The sequence below is a fragment of the Nannospalax galili genome, unplaced genomic scaffold, assembly GCF_000622305.1.
Source record: "Nannospalax galili isolate Female #2095 unplaced genomic scaffold, S.galili_v1.0 scaffold1372, whole genome shotgun sequence".
Classification (NCBI taxonomy): Eukaryota; Metazoa; Chordata; class Mammalia; order Rodentia; family Spalacidae; genus Nannospalax; species Nannospalax galili.
Window position 1 is genome coordinate 563,260 of NW_008331307.1, and position 6,099 is coordinate 569,358.

The window sequence follows — 6,099 nt, forward strand, 5'->3', positions numbered from 1 at the left end:
AACCCCCAACATGTGCATACACACAAACACACACACACACATATACACACACAAACATATACATACACACACACACACCACACATACACAAACATACACACAAACACACACACACACAAACGCATACATACACCATGAATGATAAGCCAGGTATCAATAGTGTGTGTCTATAATTCCAGCACTTGTGAGGTGGAGTAGGGGAGGATAAGGAGTTCAAAGGCCCCAAGTCTACGTGAAGTCCTGTCTCAAAAGCAAACAAAGACCACCCCCATTGCCACACACAAATCACAGAACAAAACAACTCAAAACATGAGAGATGAATAGACCAAGGCTTCCTTCTGTCTTTCCCCACTACATGATGACACAGTGAGAAGGCAGTCATAGGTGAAGTAAGAGAGCACTCACATCAAGAGATTGGCATCCTGATCTCAGGCTTCTTCCAGCTCTCAGAACTGTGAGAAACAGCTGATTATTTAAACATTTGACCATTACCCCAGGAAACGCATGTTTCCTATAGATGGAAGATAGAACAATGCTTTACTGAGAAAACAGACACAAGATTTAGGTAAGTCATAGTGTCTATAACCGATGACCACCTGATCTCATCTGGCAGACACTGTGGGTGATGGTCTGTGCAAACCCCTTTAGTGAGTCAGGTAAAGACCCTGTTACCTTCCTGTCTGGGAAAAATGTAACAGTGGAGTTTGGGGTTGGTCAGGTGTGTCAGTTTTGTGCCATATATATTTAGAAAGAAGGGAAATATTTCAAGTCACAAAAATGGAAAGGTGTTTACAAAAGAATTTATCAAGCATGTGTTGTGTGGATTCCATTTTCTTCATAAAAAATTTAGCTTCTTTTAAAAACACACGCACATATATGATTTTTTTATTAAATTCCCCATCATCATTATAGTCTCTTATCCCTTCCCTTCTGACCAAATTCTTCTTAAGTAAGTCCTTTTCTTGTGATTCGAGAGTTTGCTCAGCAGTTAAGAGCACACATTATGTGTACAACTCTTGAAGAAGCCTGAGTTCAGTTCCCAGTAACTTATATATATATATGCATATGTATGTGTGGGGGGATGGCTTACAACTGCCTGTCACCACAGCTCCAACGGGATCTGATACCTCTGGGCCCTACCACACCAGCCTTAGCGTGCACATACCGCTGCACATACATACACATATAAGTAAAAATAAAACAAATATTTAAGTCCTCTGATCACTCTTTTGACTGGTTGCATTTAATTAGAGTTAGTAGGGGCAACGCACTAGTGACTACCGAACTAAGGAATATGGTTCCCCTTTCACTGCAAGCTTTAGCTGCCTTTAGCATCTCTGGTAGGTGGGCCTTATGTGCCCCTCCTCAGCTACGATGGAGTGTTTATGGACCCAGTCTTGCACAGATCTTACGTAGAATAGTAACCACCTGTTGCTATGGATTCATAAGACGTTTTCTTAGAAAGATTTACTACTTTGTGATCACATAGATTTCAAGACTGTGCAATGGCGTGCCTTTCCCAGTAGAAAACAAATAGGTTTTGAAAGATCAAGGAAAAAATGGAAAAAAACTGGGGATTTGAAAATATAAGGAAAAACAATGTGAATTTCCAGAACTGTCAAGTTCTAAATGGTAACCAAGAGCAATGGAAACAGCATCTAATGTTTGGAGTATTATGGGATCTCACTAGCCAGCAACTTAAAAAGAAGCAACCTGTTCCTGCTAATTTGTTATGATGAGGTGTCTAGTTGGGGTATTGTCCTTGTGTTAAAGGGTAACTCAATTAAAGCTCTTTTATGTATGTATATGTATTCGTGTTCCATTTGCAGACTATTTAGATTAAGTGCTGTTCATTACATTAAGCTCTCTTTGTCCTCACATTTACATGATCAGTTTAGAGCTTTACCATGGCAGAGAGTGAACTCTATCACAGCCCCAAGGGAGCTGCAGTTGTTCTTGGATAGAGTTAGCTCCTTGTCTAGGGATTGATTGTTAGGGGTGTTCTTCTAGGTGGAAGCATCTTCTTAGAAGTCATCCCAACAGTTTAGTCTATTACAATAACTGCATTAAAAACAAGGATATAGGCTGGAGAGATGGTTCAGCTCTTGCAGAAGATTCGGGTTTGAGTTCCAGCACCCACATGGAGGCTGACAATTGTCAATAACTCCAGTTCCAGGGGATCCAATGCCTTCTTCTGACCTCCATGGGCATTGAAAGACACAGGTGCACTTACATGCAGGCAATACACTCATACACATAAAATAAAAATAATAAATGAAACATTGTTTTAAAAAGTCAAGGATATGAAAGCATAATAACACATTACACATGTTCCTCAATAGCTTCAGGGTTAGGGGTCAAATGACCTTTTGTCACTGTCCCAGAGCCCTGTCCTTCGTACATGTTTTCCTGGGTTATCTCATAGCCAGAACAAAACCTCTTATTCATCTCCCTCTGTGCTCTAGACTTGGGCATTCTAATCCTGAATCTTTCTTTTAATCCCAGCTTCTGCTATCATTGTAACATATGTGAGCATCTTTCTGTTTTTACCATGGATCATTTTCCTTTACTACCTATGAGAGTAATCTCCTGTATCACTAGCATTTTATGATAAGGCATCTAAAGGACAGCTTAGTTTACTCCTTAACTGGTGATTATATCTAGTGTGAATATAAAATAGCCAACTTTATTATGTAAACTACTCTCTTCAGTCTAACTTGACAGGTTCAATATTCTCTGGCATCATAGGGCTGGAAAGAGAAATAAATAACAAGGTGCTGATCAATGAGGTTTGGGTGAAAAGCTAGCATTTTATTATATCTTTTTGCAAGTTAAAATTTCACATGGAACACTTTACAGGCATAATGCAAGGTAGCTAAAGATAAGTCAATACATAATGTGAATAGAAACTGTAGTTTGCATTGATGCCCTCTACACTCCCTTTCCTAAGAACATTAACCTTATAGAAAAGTTTAAGTACTCATATCAGTATTCCCAAAAATAATTTGAAATTTATTCTAAAATATAATCTTCAAAAATAGTCATATTACTAATATCCTATTGTTTTGTCTATGCAAGAATAGACAAATCTCCTTGTGTGATGTCAGCCCAGCAGTCTTCAAAACAGCATAGCCCTGATGTTAGTGCTAAGGCTGGGTCAAAGGGAGAAGGCGGCCTTTGTTGCTATATCCTTATAGTGTTCTTAGGAATAACAGGAAGGACATATATGGATACTTTCAGGGCTGTTTAATTAAGTAATTCTATCATTCATCCCAACTATATTCGTTGAAAACAATCTCATCTTAATAAAGGGCCGAACTTTATATATCACATACCATGTGCCAGTTACTTTAGCTGCAGTTCCATTTAACCTCCACAGAAACCACGTCATGAATGTAAGATAAATAATTTCATTAAGATGAATAATTTCATCTTATAGACAAGGAAAAGTTTAAAAGATATTACTTAGCTTGCCCAAAATAATTCTGACAGATAATAAAATTAGAAGATGAAATTAAAGCTGGGTATTGGCACATGCCTTTAGTCCCTGCACTGGGGGAGGTAGAGGTAGGCAGATCTCTGTGAGAACAAGGCCAGCCTGGTCTTTCTAGTGAGTTTCAGGCCAGCTGGGGCCACAGGGAATCCTGCCTGAAAAAGACCAAAAAAAAAAAATTAAATGAACAAATAAATAAGTAAAATAAATGAAAATAAGATTTAGAGGTTCCAATTACTTTCTACCTAGTGCATGCCTATTATATATATATATATATATAAAAACTTTGACTAGGCAAACAGGTGATTACTCCAGAATTAACAGCAGTAGTTAAGCATATAGATTCCTAAAAGATATTCTAAGGATTTCCAGTACAGTACATCTGAGTCAGTGAGCTGTAGATGTTTTTGAATATGGTTTGCTTCGTACATTAAACGAGACTGGGTACTTACTATATTTACTAAATGTTTGAAAGAGTAGGATAGATAATTTTTATGATATAACTATGGTATAATTCTGAGAGTGAATCATCTCATCTCATTGGGGTTAAATTAAAAGAGTTTTGGCTTTATCTTTAAAAATTATTTAAGGGGCTTGAGAGATGACTCAGTGGTCAAGATCACTGGCTGCTCTTTCAGGGGACCCAGGTTTGGATACCAGCACCCACATAGTGGCTAACAACTATGCGTAACTCCAGTTCCAGGGGATCCGATGCCTTCTTCTGACCTCCACAGCATTGCACGACACAGGTGTACTTACATACATGCAGGCAATATACTCATGCAGATAGAATAAAAGTATTAGCTAAATTATTTTTTAAACCTCTGTTTTTATTTTACTCAATATCATTATTTTATTCTTTCTGTATTTTCTATGTCAAAATTCTATGCCTGTATGTATATGTGTTATGAAAATAACAGTATTGACTGAAACTTTTTATGGGCAAGTCACTTGTTTCAAGGACTTCAAATGTATTGAAAAGATTTTCTTCTCTGAATGTTGCTCTACATTAGCTGTTACAAGACACATTTCACACAAAAGGAGATTGAGGCACAGAGCTATTAGGAGTGTGCATGTGATGTCTTGCTGCAACTGAAAGATTACAGTATCGTCCTAAGAAGACAAATCACAAAGCATCTTTTGCCAATCTGAGAATATTAGTTTTCTAGTTTCTTCAACACTCTATTCCAACTGAGGAAATTACTTGTTTACCGAATTGTAAGAGACTCCCTGGAATTTAGCTCCCATAAAAGAGCAGTTCTGTGTTCTACAGTATTGATGTACTACCATAGCTATTGTGTAAAAGTCTTTTTTCAAAGAGAAGTGGGGAATGTTTTGTGTCTACAGTGAATTAAAACAAGTTAACGACATTCATCACATTAGGAATTCCTCTTGGAATTTAGTTCTCATCAAGGCATTTAAAAACTCTGATTTCTAGTATTTTCCTTTGGGGATTTTGTGTATGCATACGCACACACATTGGTGATGATAACTTTTACCACAGCAAACATTTATAGAGAAGTTACTGTGCCCTAGGCAGTTTTAAATGTTTTTCACAGATTATCTCAATTAAACTGTTAACTAATTTAATAGGTACTTTCTTCATTTATATCAACATTACAGATAAAGTTTCAAAGGTGTAAATAACATTTTTAAACTCCAGAAAACCTGAATGTAGAGCTCTGACGTCACAGACTCCTTTCTACCATGGTGATCAAGTTGAAACCCAAACAAGGTTGAATAGTGACTCTTCCTGTTTGGGGATGACCAACCACACACTCTAAAGAAACCACCTACCACTACAGGAAGGGGAGATTAGACTTTATATTAGCATAGGTGAAAACACAATAGGTGAAATTTTTAGTTGACCACAGATACAACTGCAAGAGTATTATAACTATAGTATTACTATTGTTTTTCATACTGAGGGTAGAAACCAGGGCCTTCCACATGTGTGACAGTTCATACTGTCAACAAGATCTAGAATCATGTAGGAAACAGACCTCTGGGCCTGTCTCTTAGGGAGTTTCTAGATTAAGTTAATTGAGGTGGGCTGTTTCCAGGTTAGGTTAATTGAGGTGGGAACCTTCACTCTAAATGTGCATGACCATTCAATGGGCTAAGGTCATGGACTAAAAGAAAGAGAGCTGAGCAGGAGCACTGCTCTCTGCTTCCTGACTGTGAGGTAGTGTGACTAGCTGCCCGAAGTTTCTGCCACCATGCCTTGGATTGTTCCCTTGAAGTGTTAGTCAATAAATCCTTATTTCATTATGTTGCTTTGCTCATTTACTGTGTCACAGCCACTGGTACCTAATACAACATGCTAGGCAAGCCCTCTACCACTGAGCTACATCCTTAGCCCTTCAAATATTTTTCTTTTTGAAACAGAACCTTGATAAGTTGATTATGGTGGCTATGACCGTGTTCTGTTTGTCCAGACAGTCCTTCAACTTGGCAGCCTCCTCCCTCAGTCTCTATGTCCCTGGGATCAGGCCTTTACCATGAGCTCCAGCTTAGCAAAACATTTTTAAAATCAAGTGCTTTATGTGATGAGCTCTATCTCCGGCTTAGATTATATAATTTTAAACTATAATAATATTTTGATT